Source organism: Macaca thibetana, chromosome 11 (assembly GCF_024542745.1).
Source record: "Macaca thibetana thibetana isolate TM-01 chromosome 11, ASM2454274v1, whole genome shotgun sequence".
Taxonomy (NCBI): domain Eukaryota; kingdom Metazoa; phylum Chordata; class Mammalia; order Primates; family Cercopithecidae; genus Macaca; species Macaca thibetana.
The window spans coordinates 24,123,573-24,142,800 of NC_065588.1; the positions used below are offsets into that span (position 1 = coordinate 24,123,573).

General features: G+C 34.7%; 1 protein-coding gene across 17 annotated transcripts in view; it reads right to left on the minus strand.

Moving 5' to 3' along the window:
- The window catches only part of SOX5 (SRY-box transcription factor 5), a 1,034,891-nt gene that overhangs the window by 494,821 nt on the left and 520,842 nt on the right, over nucleotides 1-19,228 (minus strand). The gene's annotated exons all lie outside the window — the stretch shown is intronic.

The window sequence follows — 19,228 nt, forward strand, 5'->3', positions numbered from 1 at the left end:
CTAATATTTTTGTAATTTTAGTAGAGACAGAGTTTCACCGTGTTAGCCAGGATGGTCTCAATCTCCTGACCTCGTGATCCACCCGTTTCGGCCTCCCAAAGTGCTGGGATTACAGGCGTGAGCCACCGCGCCTGGCGCAACTGTGTTAATATAAACTCATTCACTCAGGAAAAGCGGAAGCCACTGAGGGAATTGTGCATTTCCATCATAGACTCACACCAGGCTCTGAGGACTTTGCCATGATCGTGAATATAAAATCTGAGACCACAGCAGCAATGAAGCGTTTAAGAAAGATTTATAAACAGCTGAGCTTTTAAAGGTTAATTTTAAAGCCGGGAGTACCCAGAAAGCTTTGTATCATATTGTTATAGTCCCTTTGGCTAACATGGATTCTTCTCAAACTTGTTTCTGATTTATTACTCAGCCAATTCCAATCCACTAAAACTGATCATGTTGATAAAACAAATAGACACTATTTACATATCTCTTTCTTTTACTTAATTCCACAGCCTATCTGCAACTACAAAACATTCCTACTTCTTCAAAACACCCTCCGCCTTAGCTTCTGAGATTCTAGCCTCTTTAGCTAGACCCTTAAATTTTGAACTCCTCATGACTCACCCTAGGCCCTGTCCTTCACTTCTGTGTTAATTACTCCAATGACTTCTGGCACCATCTGTATTAAAAACAACACTCAAATCAGCTCTCCTGACTCTAGACTATCATATTCTACTGCCTTTCACATCTTCATTTGGATGGTTTGCAGGCACCTAATATTCATTCTCTCTCTCAGCTTCCTCAATGTTTTCCAAGTGACATTGCCATTCACTGAAACCCCAAAGCTAGAAACACAAGAATTATTCCCAACATGCAGTAAATGACTAGGTACTACCTATCCATCTTTGTAAATGTCTCTTAACTCTGATGCCATGGCCACACCACTTCACTTGGGGCAGAGGCATAGCAAGAGGCAGAGTAGTGGGACAGTAACTCCCCCGCTATTTGCTGCCCCAAAGCTCTGTCCTTTCTTTGAAGGGTTATTCAAGTTGTCATTCGAATAACCTTTTAACTTACCACGTAAGATGGTAAGTTTGAAGACCAGATGAAAAGTAACAACGAGGGGGATGGGAAAGCAAAACTTGGACACTAGGGAGGAGGCCCTCACATGTAAAAGCCTTTGTCATGTGTCCACTCCTCCACCAATCAAAGTTACCATCCTGCCCTCAAGTCCATTTCCCAAATATTAGAGCTTGACTCTGCCTTTAACTTGAGGTTGCCATAATCTCTTCTCTGGACCACTCAGGTGGGCTACACATCCTTCCCCTGCCTCTAGTCCTGTTCCTCTCCAATCCGTTCTCCATCCTACATCCAGTGTCATCTTTTGAAAATGCAAAACCAGTCACATCAAACTTTTCCCCTCACACCACAAGTCCACGAAAAACATCTTTAACAAGTTAACAGGGCCTTCTCCAATCGGGTTCCTCCTAACTGCATTGCTCACTGTGCTCCCTGCTACTCTGTATTCCTCATCTTGCAATTCCTGGATTTCATCATGCTTTCTCTCACTTCCAAGCTTTAGAAAATACTATTCTATGACTTATGTGGTTTAGGGTGCAGGGGGCAGGCAGGGGGGTTTCCCTGGCCACCTAGATTATGACACTTCCCTGTTATGCCTCGGTGCAATCAAAATGTCTGTAGCAGTCACCAACACTTTTGTGATTACAGTATGTACTTATAAGGTGACCATACTGTCTTCTAGTCTCAATGTCCTTGAGGGCAGGAGATCATAACTATCTCATTTAGTGCAAAACTCCCAGCACAGCACAGTGCCTGTCACACAGCAATGCCTTCTCAATATTGTTGGATGAATGAATATGCTTGTTTCTTTATGATTTGGATTAATAGGAACCATGGATCACAGTTTTAAAGTAGTAATATATCAAATATCTAAAACAGAGTTTCCTTTAAACTAAAATTTGGACGATAGAAAACCATATATTGATTGTCCCATAAGGAGATGTGGCACCTTCCTTCTAGCTGCTTGAATTTGCATGCTACTAGGCTGGTATGATAAACAGACTAATTTAAAAATCAAATAACAGACTCTAAGAAGTTATAACAATCCCTGGATTAGTACAGGATGATAACTAAAGGATCTGCTATATTAAGTCATGACAATAAAAGTAAAATCCCTCCATCTTTTCCTGGATTACATTTAGAGCTCAAATCAGAGAGCCCTAAATGAATAATAATGAATGTATGCCTCTGTGAATGATTGAAGACTGAATCACATTTTAACTAGACAATATTTATAAGTCCCTTTGGATGACATAATTACAATTCAAACCATACACTAATTAGTAGCAAACATCTATTTAATATTATTTAGTGGGTTTAAAATATGTTTTGTTTCTGAAAACAGTAAGAGAGAGGTGGACACTTTATGCAGAATACAAGAACGCTGAGGATTTAAGTCAACAAATAAGTTGGTGCTACTTAAAAACAAAACCAATTACACTTCAAAAATACATAACCAAACCAACTGTACTGCAAAAATAAATAACCATATTTTATTTTTCTGATTAATGATAAGGACTAAATATACTCATATACAGGAGATACTGCAAAATTATTTTAAACATAGATTTTATCAATGATAATAATAGTCTTAACAGTAAATATACATTAGTTTCTATTGACTGTAGTTCCTTTTAAATTGGTGTATCTCCTCATCAGTTTTACACTGCAGTTAAATGTGCCTTAATAGAATATTTACCAAGAGCCAAAACTTCTCCAACATTTTATTTATTTATTATTTATTTATTAGAGATAGGGTCTTATTCTGTCACTCAGGCCAGAGTACACTGGCATGATCATAGTTTACTGAAGCCCCGGACTCCTGAGCTCAAGCTGTTCTCCCACCTCAGCCTCCCAAGTAGCTAGGATTACAGATATGTAACACCACACCTGGCTGGTTTTTTTTTAGTTTTTGTACAGATAAGACCTCCCTATGTTACCCAGGATGGTTTCAAACATCTAGACTCAAGCGATCCTGCCACTTCAGTCTCCCAAAGCACTAGGATTACAGGCATAAACCACTAAGCCCAGCCCATTTTAATCTTTAGATATAACTCAGTTTTGCCCCAGTTTTGCCTGACAAGTGAATACTTGTTTAATTGGGTTACTAATTAAACTAATTAAATAAAAGCTACTCATAGCATTTATTTTTATTTTTCAGAAATGTTGATCATTGCCTTCTCATATTACTTATAAGTCCTTATGCTTTTTTAAGTTCATGAAAGAAGAAGGAATTAGGAAAGAAGCCATAACAAATTTCAAAATATACTAGTTTGAAGATGAAATTATTTTTTTAATAGGAGGACAGCCAACGTTTAACATTTTGTTCAGTAAGGTATCTTTGGATAGTTATATGTAATGGAAGAGTAAAGAAATGTTAATATTGTAAATTAACCATATCTATGTAGCGCTTCATATGTGCCAGGCTCAGTTCTCACTGCTTCATGTGTATTAATGCCTTTCATTCTCATTGTGACCTTATGAGGTAGGTGTTGTTTTCACCTTCATTTTACTGAAGATAATTTGAAGCACAGAGGATTAAGTTACTCAGTCACATAGTAAATAACGAAGGGGCCTGGGTTTGAATTGAGCCCATCTGGCTCTAGAAAGTATGCTCTTTGTAGGTATATTATGCCAACTCTGTAAAACACAAATAATACTATTTTTTTTGATAGGTCACTAATAAAAATACTCTCCTCTAACCTCAAATAGCCAAGTAAATCTACAGCAAAAAGAACATACTGAAAGCATCATACTACCTGACTTTAAAATATACTACAAAGTTATAGTAATCAAAATAGAATGATACTGGCACAAAAATAGACATGTAGACCAATGGGGCATCGTAGATCCCAGAAATGAATCCAGACATTTGCAGCCAACTGACTTTTGACAAAAGTGCCAAGAATACATGATGAGGAAAACATAATCTCTTCAATAAATAGCATTGGGGAAACTGCATATCCATGTGCAAAAGAAGGACATTAGATCCTTATCTCACACTATATAGAAACTAAACTCAAAATAGAAGAAAGACTTAAATGTAAGATGCAAAACTGCAAACCTACTAGAAAAAAATGCACAGGAAAAGCTCCATCACATTGATCTGGGCAATCCTTCTTCAGATATGACCAGAAGCACAGGCAACAAAAGCAAAAATAGACAAACGGGATTATATCAAACTAAAAAGCTTCTGCATAGCAAAGAAAACAATCAACAGAGTAAAGGGACAACCTATGGAATGGGAGACAATATTTGCAAACCCTGTATCTGATAAGTTGTTAATATTTAAATCAGATCAGGAACTAAAACAGCTCATAGCAACAAGACAAATCATCAAATTTAAAAAATAGCAAAGAACCTGAACAGACATTTCTTAAAAGAACACATGCAAATGGTCAATGGGTATATGACAAAGCACTCAACATCACTAATCATCAGGGGAACGCAAATTAAAACTACAATGAGGTATCACCTCACACCTGTTAGAATGCTATTATGAAAAAGACAAAAGGTAACAAGTCTTGGCGAGGATGTAGAGAAAAGGAACCCCCGGTACACCGTTGGTGGGGATGTATATTAGAACAGCCATTATGGAAAACATTATGGAGGTTTCAAAAAATTTAAAAAGTTAAAAATAGAACTGTCATATGATCCAGCAATCCCACTACTAGCTATATATATACAAAGGAAAATAAATCAGTATATTAAAAAGATATCTACACTCTTATGTTTATTGTAGCATTATTCACAATAGCCAAGATATGGAGTCAACCTGTGTCCAATGATAGATGAATGGATAAAGAAAATGTGGTACATCTACATAATGGACTATTATTTGACCATAAAAAAAAGAAAATCCTATCATTTTGCAACAACATAAATGGACCTAGAGGAGCTAGGCCCAGAAAGACAAATACTGTATGACCTAATTTACATGTGAAATCACAAAAAGTTGATCTGACAGAAGTAGAAAGTAGAATGGTGGTTACCAGGAGCTGCAAAGGTGCATGAAGGAGGTTGGGAAGTTGATGGTCAAAAAGTATAGTTTAAAAATTCTCCTGATTCGAATCCTATGTACACTAGTGTCTAACTTACAAGTTAGTAGTCATCTTAAGTCATTTATAAATTTTAATTTAGCACTCTGTGTTAACCAATAAAAATGTTATATAATGCCCTATTTTTACACATCCTGAAGAATGAGAATCATTGGCATGCAGCATAAAAAAAAAAAAAAAAAAAAGACTCGGAGTAACTTAGTAATTGAGTATGCCTGGAGATAATGTAGGGAGAATGGCAAGAACTGAGGCAGGAGTCACATTATAAAGTTCTATGGTCCCAAATGCAATTTTGTAATTTTATCCATAAGAGAATGAAAATAGAAGAAAATTATTTTAAGCATAGGCGTGAGATAGTCAAACACATGTTTTACGAGGATTATAACAGAGAAAATTTGAATATAAACTGGAGGCCAGGTAGTTATTTAAAATGCTGTTGCTATTAGTAAGCAATGATGAAACCTAAGTTTAATTAGAGTGGGGAAGAGGAGAACTAAATAAAAATTAACACTTAAATAGTAAGTAGACTAGATTTGATAACTGATAACACTGAAACTGTTGGGGAGGAAATAACTATGGGCAAATTATAGTAACAGCTAATATATACAATGTTTTAACACTGTTTTGATTTTTAAACAAAAAATCCATAGGCAGCACAAGAACAATAACATAAGCCACGGTTTTAAAAAAATAGGTTTTATCATACACCACTCTTATCTTAAAATTCCATTAAAATCTTCATTTTAAAAGACCATCTAACTGAATTTGCTTCCTGAAAACATGAGTACCTTTTATAATTTCACCTATAATATAATCAGCCAACATTGATTAATAATATATTGTTAATAATATATTGTTATACTAAGGCTTGGATAGAAAATAACAAAAATTTATCATCAAATATATTTTACCTGTTCAATGATTAAAATCTATAATTATAGATAACATTTCATAGCAAATTTTGTATGAAGAATTAATTTGGTTTTCTAGCATTTCCTGCTGTTAACTGTGGTAGCTACTTATAAATGACATTTAACATTAACTCATTCATTCATTCATTCATTCATTCAACCAGGTCATGCCAGGTAAGTACCAGGTGGGTAAAACTACTAAACACGATGGGAAATATAAGTGAAAGAGAAGTTATAGTTATTATCTGAAAGAAATTTAAAACTTAACTAAGGAAACTAAATGTAGGGACATCTCATTCTAATAGTAGCAACTAAACCTGTTAGTGAATAATATTTTATTTTCAATGAAATTACCTTCAAACTACACTCTCTTCTGCTGCTTATTAGGATTAAATATAGCAGGTTATATATTTCACACTTTGTAACACTTGGACTTTTTGTTGCCCTAAACTGGGATTTTCAAACTGGAAGTTGGATTTTGAATCTTGAACTACATTGTAAGTTTGTGTATAAGCACATTAGTAAGGAAGTCTACAGATTTAATCAAAATTTAAAATGGTTTCATGACTCCCCAAAAGGTTGAAATACCATGAGGTCATTTAGAAAGTAGGTAGGCAAGTAGAAAATGAATCTGAATCATGTTTTTCCAAAGCCAGTTGAAGTAACTTATTTTAATTTGTTGTTATATATGTTTTCCAAATGACTTAACAATTTTGCAGAAAGAGGAATGAAAATAACAAAACCTCACCCCAAAAGTCACTGTCCTAAAATTGCAAGTTAAATACCTAGCCAGTCTTGAGATTTTCAGTTATAAAATTTAAGATTTTAACAAAATATTTATGTATGACAATAAATTTTCAAGATTTTTCATGTCTAACTTTAAAAAGTGCTTTGAAACTCACAGGACCATTATAAAGTCATTTAAAAAAAAAAAGCATCAATCCAGGCTTTAAAAAATAAAGTTTCTATGCTTTTTGTGAAAATTCAGTTCCACATGTTATTTTTTAAAGTTACAATTTTCTGCAGCATCAAAAAGTTCCATCTTGAGGACCAGAAGTTTAATCCAGACAGGATGGTTCTCACCGGCCTTCTAAAGCAATCCACACCTACTGATGTCGGCTTACAGGTAAGTAAGAAGATGGTGATTAACACCTTCAGAAACAGTAGAAATCTTTGTGATTTTATTTAATCTCTGTTGAGCACAGGGAATATGAATGAATTCAAATTTCCAGAAAATCTGCCAGTAGGTAGAACAAATAAAATATTTAATCACAATGGTCTGGAATCAGTACTCATTACTGTTAATAGCACAGTTGTATAAAAGAAGACACAATGCTACCTTATGTTAGCCTGACGCAGACAGGATTAGGAATAGCCAAAACCACATTATAGTTCCCTTTTTTGCTTGTTTTCAATGATGCTTAGTTGGGATTTGTCATCTGAAGACAGCGTTTTTTATAGGCCATAATAAGACCAGTCTATAATCAGTCTGTCAGTCCAGTCTATATTTTATAAGTCCAGTCTATAATTGAAGACACCAAATTTAGGACTATCAGTCTCAGACTTTAGAGAAACATAACTGTTTTGATAATCCAGGTGATTTTAATTTTCTCCAGTGGATTGGACAATCAATCTCCAACAGATTGATTGTCACCAAGAGTTTTAATTTTTTGAAGAGGACAAAGAATTCCATTCAGCTTCCAGAGAATGAGTGAATGAGAAGGCATTTCATTTTCCAAAGCTCCCTTCTCTCTCATTTCTCTAACACAATGCACTTGGAAACAAAAGACAGATTATTAACTTTTAAAATGAAGCTACTTGTTTCTCTCCCCTCTCTGGATGCCTGGCCCCTCCTCTCTCTTGCCTCTCAGCACATCTGGTAACCATGTGTGGCAGTGCTAATGAAGACTTTCCTGAGTGAGTTACAATTAGTTCCGACTGCCATGCAGCTTTCCTGGGCTGTACCAAAGTAAAACATGGGAATGGGGGCAAAGGAGAACCAATAACTATTTCACTTCTCAAAACTGAGTTCTCTTCTGCCCCTGGGACTCTCATCACCAATGCTCGGGACAATTTTTTTTTTTTTTTTTTTAAGATGTAAGCAAATACTTTCATAGTTTCCTCCAAATCAGTATTTTACCCAACTTGATTGAATGCAACAGGCAGGCAACAGTACTTCTATGATCCTCTTAACAATAAAGAATTGTTAAATAGATGCTATTCCCCCTTCGTGGCCTACATATTATACTTACCTAACAATTTTATCTACTTTAATAGAATAAATTTGTGTGTTTGTGTGTTTTACTATTTGATGGATTAGAAGGAACTGCGGAAGCAAATGTACTGTATACAATTAGGCTGTCCTGAAAACGTACATTTTTGTTTACTCTAGGCCTCTTCCCCCTTCTCAATCAAGCTACTAATAGAGCTGTTTTAAGTTTCAACAAGGACCATATTAACTGCGGGTCTCCACATGAAACAGAATGCTAAACCCCAGAGTCTCCTGACAATGTAAGCTCAAAGTCTCCCAAATCCTGTTTCACATTTTTGTCTGAAATCATGGTAACTTCTTTGCAATGCTTTTTCCTGTACCTGGCAAATTATTAGTGCTCAATAGACAATATATGATGGCAGCGATGCCCTTTGTGAGCATATTTTAAGTGACATTGAGGGTAGAAAACTTGATATAGTTATTTTTGACAACTTGTATCTATGCCTTATGATTTTAATGGGATCCACTTTTTAATTTTACCAACTCTGGTCCTTTTACATGGATTTACTCGGTAAAAGCTAATCAATGATAACAACCACAGTTTACATTTCAGCCTGCCATGCATATTCTCTATATACACACAGTAGGCACATGAACCCCTATAACAATTAAGAGTTACAAATAATCGTTTACAAATAAGAATTCAAAATCAGAAATAAAAGCTGGATTTCCTAACAGGTCACTTGAAGCTATAACAATGTATAAATCAAATCATCCCCAAAACAAGGAAAGATAGCAATCAAGAAACCACATAGAAGAAAGCTGTGGGAATGTTACTTCTTCTTTTGATAGAAACCAAAATGAAATGATATAACATCCAGGAATAGTGATCATAAAGAAAATGCAATCAGCATATTAGGTCAAAAAATAAATCACACTCCTTCAGCTCCTCTGGAACTTAAATGTAAATAGTTTCTTAATAAAATAAAGAGGCCAGGCGCGGTGGCTCAAGCCTGTAATCCCAGCACTTTGGGAGGCCGAGACGGGCGGATCACGAGGTCAGGAGATCGAGACCATCCTGGCTAACACGGTGAAACCCCGTCTCTACTAAAAAATACAACAAAAACTAGCCGGGCGAGGTGGCGGGCGCCTGTAGTCCCAGCTACTCGGGAGGCTGAGGCAGGAGAATGGCGTAAACCTGGGAGGCGGAGCTTGCAGTGAGCTGAGATCCGGCCACTGCACTCCAGCCCGGGCGACAGAGCGAGACTCCGTCTCAAAAAAAAAAATAAAATAAAATAAAATAAAGAAAAGCATCTCCCTCACTATATATAATTGAAAAATATTTCAAATTCATACAACTAAAATTTCTACAACTGTTTTCCCTGCTGCCTTCTCCCTCTCTCATTAAAAATGTGAATGATTTAACTGTACAGTACCAAATTCTCAGGCTAGAGAAAGTTTTACTCTGAGCTGGTAGCTATTTGCATTCATGTCTGGGTGACTATCCTTCCGAGTTGATCTCTGTCCCTTTCAGGAATGATCAAATTTATGATAGAAACAAAAATCCTCTGCAGATCTTTTGTAAGGTGTGTGGGTGTTTTTTCACACCAGGAGAAACCTAGAGAACAGGAAAATTATACAACACACGCAGAAAATTTTTATAAAAGGCTTTAACTTAAGTGATAAAAATACTGAGATTCATCTACATTTCAAAATGCCAATATAATTGGCACCACCAACAATAAGTTAGTTAGCAAAACAAATACTGTGATATAGAATGATGTGACTTTCAGTACTAATTTTTTCTTTATATTTATGAATAGGATGCTGACTTTACTAGCAATAATGACAGTTAATGACAACCCAGTGAGCCATAGCCCAGTGCCTCCTGGGCCTTAGGACGTGGGTAGCTCCATGTATAAATGATATAAATATTCCAACACTATACTTACTTAACAGCTTTTGGCATTCAAATACTCAAATGTTTCTACAGTACCTTACAAAATAATTAGATACTGCGAAGGTATATAGCTTCATTTTCAAATCAAATACCTTGATTTTCAAGGTAACTGATATTTCTCTTTTTACGTTCACAAATCAGTTTTATATGTGGGCATTATATTTTTATTGAACTAAGTAATAAGCTGTGTAAGAATTCAATACACAGTAAGCCGTGCCCCTCACATAGTTGACATCAATTCTCAGTCCCTGAGTCACTAAGGTTTGCTCTGCACCTGATGCTGCTATGGCAAATCAGACTGCTTCTAGATGTAATTCAAATGCATTTCTATAAACTGTGAACTCAGTGATTTATATAATGATCATAGCCCTACTCTCAATATTTCAGGAAGGCAGTAGGAGGTAAAACTAAGTAATACAATATTCACATATTGGATAACATCTTTAAAAGTTATTTAATGTTGGTAAACATATATAATAGGATCCGATTTCCTGACAATAAAGAATCCTTTTATTGTATGTACAGATGTTTAAATTAACACACACATTCCATTCTTATCTCTCTTAAATTCAGCAGGATAACTGTAAGTCTTTGCAAGGCATGTTATCAATGTAAAGGCAATAAAAAAGTCACTCTCTTGTGAATTACTATTTACAGTATTTCACAAGAATGGCATTCACACCCTCCAAATGAACAAGGTTGTCTCTTTAAATTGAAGGACACGGCAGGCACTCTTCATCAGTTAGCATTAGTGATAGGGGGAGGGGGAGGGAGAAAATAAACCATTTTTCCATCATTTGAACTCTGCCTGACCCTTGCAGCATTCAAGTATGCTCTTAAGACAATTAAAATGAATAACATATATACACATACATAGAACAGATATACAGACAGCAAAAGATTGAATCCTATTAAGTAGATAGGTTGATAGGTAGACATTCACCACCTTGAAACCTATTTCTTGGAATTGTCATTGAGAGCACAAGAGTAACTCCCATTAAAAGATACTAAAAACATTCCATGATTTTAATCAATAATTATGCGAACCAAGGTATAGACTTGCTGTGAACCATGTATAGATAAAAGAGTTAAATGGATAAAAAATAATAAGAAAAAAGCCACCTGCCCATATAGTGACTTGAAATTTTTCCACATATGATTATAGTTGTACTAGTTGGAGAAAGTGGGTAAGGAGACTGGCAAATATCAAATGCACTAAGAAGTAAGTATACAGTGAAATAGATCATTCAAGCAACATTTAGCTTAAAAAATTCAAAATATCCCAGTCTTAAACTTATTTCTATTCCAAAAGTTAAATATAAAATTTTAGGAAAAGATGTTACATGTCATGAATGTGCACTTGTACACATCTACAAATACAAAATTATTTATTCATTTTTACTAAAATATTTGCTCAAAATAGAGACTAATTGGTGTCTGTCTAGCAATTTTCAACACCACTTCCCCACTTAACTTGCACTACATGCTGGAGTCTTAATGGTAATATTACTGGGCCAACTGCAGTTTTTTACACAGAACACTGATAAAGATAGTAACCCAAACTTGACAGTTGAATGCATTAAAAAATCATGCATGAATCATGCATGTAAATACTTTAGGTTGCTTTCTGAAGCCACTCAGTTACCTCTAAAGACATACAAAAGGAGAAAGGAGTAGAAATTAAGACTTAAAATACGACAAAATTATCGTCTATAAATCGTACAGTTTCTAGACGCAAAAGCAAAATCCTACCAAAATTAACAGAGGAAGATAGAGACGAAAGAGTCCCAGATAAACCTTTCTTCCAGCCAGAAACCATGTGAATGTGGAAGTTTCTTCAGAGTAAAACACGTGTCTTGGGTTCCCAGGAAGCTCTGTCAGTGGCAGGGATGTGGAATTCACTGGCTCTGCATACTCTTCCCTCCTGGGCTTTCCTGCTACCTAATGGAGCAGTGACAATACCAATTCTAGAAACCAGGAGTAAAGAGGGAATTGCTCAATCGTGATTCCCAGTGACCCACAGAGCAGGATTTCACTAGTCTTATGACATGTGACTGAGCTTGGGGAGTTCCAGTGTCAGATCCAAAAATCCTAAGGTGGGGTCTTCACTTTGCGAAGCAAATTAATTACACAACCAAATACTGCCACATTCTTGAGGTCTATTGACACAACGGGAACTTCAACCTCTACTTTACTTAGTATTTTTTAATTTCAAGAGTTAAAAGTAGTCCAGGTAGAGTACAATATAATTTAAGTAAAGGAAGATTAAAAACATGTTTTTATCCATTACCTATAGTGGGAAATTACATGTTTTAGATTTGAGGTCCCCCTCTCAAAAAAAACCTTTCAACTTTGTATTATTCACTCTTGAATAGTATGTGGTAGATAATGAGTGGAAATCAGTTTGTCCACTATTTCTGAGTCTTCTGAGCTGCAATACTTCTATCAATATTTACAATGCCTCAGTCCTGTTTACAGATGTGTATCACATCAGGCTCAACCAACTTACAGAATTCCCTATGGTTTTTATCTGGACATCTAATTAAAAACTAAGAGTTATTATTCTCACAATGATCACTGCTTTTTAAAACCAGTGTATTCACTACATGTTCTTCTTAGTTTCAAAATGAGAAAATAACCAGTATTGTATGCATAGGATATCCAATAATAATTTTATTAAGAAAGAGACTTAAGAAACTCTTCCCTTTCCCCATATTCCTGCCAGGATAAAATAGCACTTCTAATGGTAAATACTGAAGTAAAAAAATGTGAACAGTCACGGAAACTGTGAGTTTTCCCAACACATGTGAGTCACTTAATATCCCCAGAAGTAATGTAGCCACCCGAAAAAAAACACAGATTCAAAAGGAGATGATGATTTGATGGTTTTTCCTGTGTCTAAGTAAGATTGGCTATGACTAAATAATTTCTCAATTGCTGGACTAAAACAAGCCAAAACAAACAGTGTTTAAAACTTTAAAGTATATTGTGTAGTGGTGACTGTCCAAGGTCTTGCTAAAGTCAACACTGATAGATAATACTGAGATGAGTTAGATGCAAAGGGCCGTTCTTCAATTCACTGGATAAAAACAAAAAACTCTGCAGCATTGTTGTAATCAGAAAAAAATAAAAATAAAACATTCTCACCTATATATTAACAAATCCAACATGATTCACATTTAATTATAAGAGGGGAAACATATATACCTGAGGTAGTCAAAGTTTAAATAGTTGCAAAATGGTAAAATCTTTCTCTTAGTATACTAATAGTAGAATTAATCTCAGCATTTTCAAATCAATAAAAATTTTGTCCATATCCTACAGTATATACATATTCATTTTCCCTAGCCCTTTTGTAATCATTCACATTTCTTTAAATGAAAAAGTACCAGGAGTATAGTTTAAAATATTAAATTGAAACACTGAAACCTAATCAAGGAAAAGTCATTCATTTAATCAAGAAACTTTTATCAAATGCCTATTGTGTCCTACCAAAAGTGTCTCAGTTCTGTCGGAAGTTAAACTATGCAGATACAATAGAAGTGAACATTTGTTTCCTAGCCTTGCTAATTTTAATCTTATTATGGAAACTAGGTAGACACAGCAATTTTTCTAAATTACTTAAAAATTTAATTCATGTCAATGTGTTCAAACCGATCAGTTTCTTTCATTGTCCTGGTTCAATTATGTTAATATTATTTTCCCAGGAAGACAATGTTCCTGGGAACATATAGATTTTAAAAAACAGCAAACAGGAAAAAATGTAGGTTATAGACTTCTTTTGCAGCTAGACTTTGAAAAATGAACAGAATTCAGTATTGAAAATACCCATGGTTCTAACTTTCTTGCTGTGTAACCTTAAATAAATTACTTAACATCTCTGAGTCTTTACTTTCTAAACTATTAAATGGTTTGTGATGAAACTGGTCCAAGTAAAAAGATCACAAATTTACCACTTATAAATTCTAGTAGATACTTGGAAGATGGTAGAAACAAAGTAATTGTAACCATACTGTTATTACACTGTCGTAAGACAGAATGCCCTTGGTTGTTCAAAATCTACATGAATCTTCTATGATAACTTAAAAATATAAATGCTTCAATGTTCCATTACAAATATAAAATATTTACTTAAGCTGTATGCCTATAATGCTTATTAAAAATTCATTTAATGGTAGAATTGTGATTGGGGGAAATGCTAGTGATTGGGGGAAACAGCAGAATGCTTAGAATACTTCATGATTAGGGGAAAACACTTTGTAAATAACAAGCATTTAATAAGCTAAGTACAACTCTAAAGTTAAAAATATTTTCTCTTTACCAGTAATCACAAATATTATTACTTCTTAAACTACAGAATTTGGACATGTAGGAAAACTGATGTAGCTGCAAATGGATAAGAGATACCAAAGCTGAAGAATCCCAAAGATCAGTTTGGATTGTCCCAGTGGGATAGGTAAACAGGGCTTTCTCTATCTTTTGAGTCCCGAGTTTTGCATATCATAAGGCTCACTGAATACTTCTTAATTGAGTGATACTAATCTTAGATATTCATATAGTTTCAGTGTCTCTATCCCTTAAAAAAATTGTCATGATCAGGATACTGAAATTATAAGCTTCAAATTACTTACTAGCAATATCATATGCCAGAAAAATGACAAATTATTGAGTTCAGGAGACAGACAGAGGGATCAATTTGGTGCTTAAGAAATACTGTCAATTAAGAATTTCATGAAGAAAAAAGAATTTGGGTTCTTATGATTAAAGGCTACATATTTACAATATAATACCATAACTACATTTTTTAAAGTCCTTAAACCACTCACTTTATCTCTTTATCAAAATTCAACTTTTCTTGATAATTGATAACTGCAATCAATAACTTTCCAAACTGTTCCCATGATCGAACTCTAATGGTGAACAAAATATTGAAAGATCCTTATATAAATTAAAACACAGGTGAAATATAAAATTGCTATACATGCTCAGAAAACATCATAAAGAAGTCTAGATAAAAAGCAGATAATAACATTAGATAACATTTTTTGTACCTGGCTACAAAAACTACCATCTCCAAATTTCAAAATGTCCCTGTGACAAATGACAAACTAATAAATTCGGTAAGACTTGCTTTATTTGATGTATTGGTTAATAATAATTTGTAACTTATTTTAAACTGAATTTTAAAAATAAATATTATGTACTCATTAAATAATGTTAAGTCCTCTTGTAAAGCCCCAAATTAATCATTAAGGTTGTTTGTTTAACATCTACCATGCATAAAACACAGTACTAGGCACTTTAACTGTATTTTAAAGTTAATAAATAGATGAAAGATTAATCAATACCTAATTTAATCATTTGAGTATATATCTTCAAGTAATGTGAAAAAAAAGTTAGTGTAGAGCTGAATACATGTAACATTTTTATTATAAAAATAAAGAACTAAAGAAATATGCAAGGCATATAAACAAACAATACAAGTTTTAGGAAGCCTCAGTACTATTGGTTCTAATAAGTATGCATTAACATTAGCATGATAATATCAATATGTACCTTTATAGTATTATATATACAAACTAGTAATAAAGCAGCTAAAATTGATAAAACAGATTGTACCACATTTATCCTGACCTGGAATCCGTCTTGAAATCATGCCTAATATTCATAGTAGAATCTAGAGTTCAATAATATATCAAGTGTGCTACACTAACAAAATTTTAAAATATTTCTTCCTGACCAAGTTTTTCAGCTATACTGAAGTGTGACTGACCGGGATATTTTAAAGTTTCTATAGATAATGCAATTGTGCCATCCATATCCATCATATGTATTTAGCCTTTTTAAAAAAGTATATTTAGTATATCATTTGCTTTAACAATAGCCAGCAGCAATGAATTCCACAGTTTAGTTGTATGTTTCAAAAAAAATTACTTCCTTTTAACTGTTTTGGTCAAGATATTTTATTTCACTGGGTATATACTTGCATTTAGAATATGAAGAATGCTAAAGAAATCCACCAATAGATATGTATTTGTCATTATTATCTTCAGTCAATACAGAAAATAGCCTTCATTTGAGTCTCTTATTTCACTCATGACTAAAATACAGTGCTGGCATTTGTGATTCCTTATTTCTCAATGATTTCATTTTCTGCTTTTGTGAAGCACATAGAACCTTCAGCAAACATTTCTCAGAGAATGCCTTGTTTAATATTTATCAAAGTTTGTTATATTCTAACTATTGAGTATTAGTAGAGGAGTGACTGGAACAGATAACCTAATGCTGGGGCATATAAAAATAATTGAGAATGCTTCCCATCAAAGCCTGAGCCAATTCGAGGTTCACATTGTGTTGCAAACTACCTAAAGAAAAGATGAATTGTCTCCACAGACTTTCTGGTTCATAAATTTCCTGTAGAAAGGAAGTAATTGTTTTTGTTTAAAGGAAACATCCTGGGTTAAATTAAGCAAAAGTCTCATCTTCTGTCAACAGAAGACAAAGCAGAGAGGTAAAAAGGTCAATAAATATCGGAAAGCAAGAGACTAACTGGTATTTATTTGGTAGCCTGCATGTGTAAGTATCGAGAACACCAAAAAAAAACCCAAAATATCTGAATTCCTGAATTAATTTCCCTTTTTTGTTCAACTATTTTGTATTTTGTGAAGGCATGATATAAAAACACATTGCTCACCATACGATAAATATATATGCTAATGTTTTAAAGTTTAAATGCTTTCTAATTCAAATTGAAACATGGTAGAACTGGGGCAATCATCTGTTCTACCCGCATGTGTCCAACAGGTCCAACAGAACTTTCTTGCTGAATTTCTTCAGAAATTAAGGTAAGGTCCCCCAAGTTCATCATGGGATGGGGCATTTCTGTGTTTTTAGTATCCTAACGAGGCACACATTTCCTTAATCATATGGTACACATATAAAACCTTTTCTGATCTACCTGAGTTTTCTTTTTGTGGATATTTAAAATGTTATGGAATTACTCATAAAAATACAAATATAGCCGGGCGCGGTGGCTCACGCCTGTAATCCCAGCACTTTGGGAGGCCGAGGCGGGCGGATCACAAGGTCAGGAGATGAGACCACGGTGAAAGCCCGTCTCTACTAAAAATACAAAAAATTAGCCGGGCGCGGTTGCGGGCGCCTGTAGTCCCAGCTACTCGGGAGGATGAGCCAGGAGAATGGCGTGAACCCGGGAGGCGGAGCTTGCAGTGAGTGGAGATCGCGCCACTGCACTCCAGCCTGGGCGACAGAGCGAGACTCCGTCTCAAAAAAAAATGTAAATATAAGATATAGTTACCTCTTGAATTTGGACTACTGTATTATTTCTTAGAAAAGAGAAGAATAATATATAACTTTTACTTTCTGGGGTCTTTTTCATTAGTAATGTAACAGCAATTTTAATTATAAAATACTGAAACCTCGATCACATGTCGTCATTTTCAATTTAACCTTACAACAAAGCATGTACCCACTTCAGAGATTTGGGGTAAGGATTACATTGAATAAGTCATGCTAAACACATAGAGGAAGACCTAATATATAGTAAACAATTCAAATAAATTATCGTCATTGTTGTTTTATAAAAGGAATGATCAATGCCTTTAAAGACTCAATTTGCCTTGGGGCATCCACAATTTGAATAATACTACACAAGATAAAGGTGTCTGTGCATGCTTTTGATTTACATGTATACGCAAAATGTATTGATCAATGTATTCAACAAGGTTATACTGAGTACCTCGTATATGTGTATGACAACACAGAGATGACGGACATAATGCCTCAGTGGAGAAGCTTAGTTTAACAAGTAAGTATAATACTGTTGCATTTAATAGATAAGTCTGAAATAATACATTATGTGCCACAATAGAACTAAGAACAGGGTATACTAAGTGCCAAAATATTGCTGCCTTTTCCAGTCCAGGAGGGGCAAGGATTATCAGAGAAGACAATGAATTAAAACTTTTATGTTTCTTAGAAACATTCTCACGATAAGGCAGGATCTTCTTCTAAGTATGTTTATCTATTGTCATTATGGTATTATGTTGGCAGAGTCTTTGGGTATGCAACTTTAAAAAATGTTTCCGTCTCCACATGATACTTCTAAATATTAGATTCAAATTGTTAAGTTGTATTTTATCCTATTGAGTTAAAAAGTTCCTGGCTATCTCCAAATATAAATTGCTGTTTGTCTTTGAGAATGTCACTGTCTTCATAAGGATTTCTACAATGCATACAATGCATACTCCACATCAGACTGAACCTAAAATGCATCCCTGATTGACTATGTCAGCCAGAAGGCTATTCTATTATCCATCATAGTGCCTGGCATGTAGTAAGCACTCAAGAATGCATATTTGTTAAAGCAACAAATGAGTGAATGAAGGAATTAACTCTCAGTTCCTTATCGTCTTAGAAGAACCTTGGACAAAAGCAAAATACTCAGTGTTACAATAAATGTAGCTCGTTCTCACTATTTTAAAAATATTTCTTTTGGATCTGAGGTGAACATTCAGAAGTCTGGATATGCTTCTGAAACAAAGAGTGGGTTCCAAAAAAATCTGAGCAGGGTTTGCAAACAACTAAGATCAGACAAATCTCCCACTAGGAGGGTATGGCCATGAATACCCTCAAAATACCCAGCAAAAGCATAGGAAGTAAGTAAGAGAGTGGACTCTGGACTCCACTGCTTGAGTTCAGATCAAGTCTCTACTCCTGACTCGCCATGTGACATCTGGTAAGTTACTTCACCTCCCAGTGCTTTAGGTTATTCATTTATAAAATAAGAACACAATAATGCTTCCCTCGTAGGATTGTTTCAATGACCAAAGAGTTGAAGTAACTTTAAATAGCATCTGTACATTTCAGGTACTCTATTGGTGTTTAATAAATCAGTAGTCATTTAAAAGACCTCTCAGGCTCAAGCAACCTTCCCACTCAGCCTCCTGAGTAGCTGGAACTACAGGCGTGTGTCACCACGCCCAGCTAA